Below are 1,118 nucleotides of genomic sequence, written 5' to 3'. Positions count from 1 at the left end.
CGCGCGCGCGCGCGTGTGTGTTTAGTTAAATAGACAAACAGACAAACAGATTGAAACTGATAGAGAGAGAAGAGAAAGGTATAAGGCAAATGGATTCTTGGCGTTCCGACTGTAAAATCGAAGCGTGGTTGCTCTTGGCTTGTAAAAAAAAATTCTCTTTCTCATTCATGCTTTTGTTACAATAGACTTTGCTCCTGAGACAGATCGGGGGGGGGGGGGGTGAACGGGAGAACGAGCAAAATGGAAAGATATGGAGCTAGACAGGTTGTAAGATTTGCCAATTACATATAATCGAGGGTATGCAGATAATATATTTTTCTCTAGAAATAAATCGTTTCGTGTAGGATCAAAAAGAAAAATCATTCCTACATTGTCGACACAATACGTCGACTCTTCAGCGTGCGGGAGTGTCATTTCTCACACGTTGACGGACTGACATTTTTACCCTCTCTTTTTTCTTAGTCTCTTGATTTGAATTTTCGACATTATTTTTTTCTTTCGCTCTCTCGGTCGGTCTTAAATATGTATATATTCCCAAGCCTTATAACACTTATCCATTGATTCCCATAAATCAAACGCAAAAAGTATAAGCAATCTGAATATCTTATGATCTTAGGACCGACTCTCTTTTGTTTTCGGAGATTTGTTTTTCGCTTCGTCTATACATTTCTGGAGTTTATAGTGTTGTTGACAAATGTCAGATGTTTCCGATGATCGTCGGGCTTATTTAGGTTCGTAAAACCTTAATTTAGATCTAATATCTCTTAGTCAGCCGTGTAAAAGGTGCTACGAGTGGTTGGCGTTATTAAAAGGGATTTATTTAGCCTGGGAGAAGGTCGCGGGTGGGAAATAAGAGATGTTTTGAAGGTTGATGTCAAGTGTATTTGAGGTGGATTTGTTGTGAATCGGTGAACAGAGAATTTGGTGATTTAATTGATTTCTGGTTGATTTCGAGGGGCAGATGGGCGCTTTTGAAGGATATTTATGGTAGCTCGAGACGCAAATGTTGCAAAGAGTGTCAGTCACTGCGACATTTAATAAATTTTCGCGAGCTCGTTTCGCAGTGTACTTTTCCCTGTCGCCCTCTTTTCACATTTTTCTTTATTTTGTTTTGTCTT

At 39.4% G+C, this 1,118-nt stretch overlaps 1 protein-coding gene across 1 annotated transcript in view; it reads left to right on the top strand.

Annotated features, from left to right (window-relative positions):
* The first annotated feature begins 674 nt into the window (after nucleotides 1-674).
* The window catches only part of LOC119586520 (rab GTPase-activating protein 1-like), a 36,962-nt gene continuing 36,518 nt past the window's right edge, over nucleotides 675-1,118 (top strand). Inside the window, exon 1 of the mRNA XM_037935271.1 lies at nucleotides 675-731. The gene's annotated coding sequence lies outside the window, so the exon portion shown is untranslated. The remainder of the gene's footprint in view (nucleotides 732-1,118) is intronic.

This window comes from Penaeus monodon, chromosome 21 (genome assembly GCF_015228065.2).
Source record: "Penaeus monodon isolate SGIC_2016 chromosome 21, NSTDA_Pmon_1, whole genome shotgun sequence".
NCBI classification, from domain to species: Eukaryota; Metazoa; Arthropoda; class Malacostraca; order Decapoda; family Penaeidae; genus Penaeus; species Penaeus monodon.
Note: the sequence above shows the minus strand (reverse complement) of the source record. Positions and strands in the feature narration are given on the sequence as shown.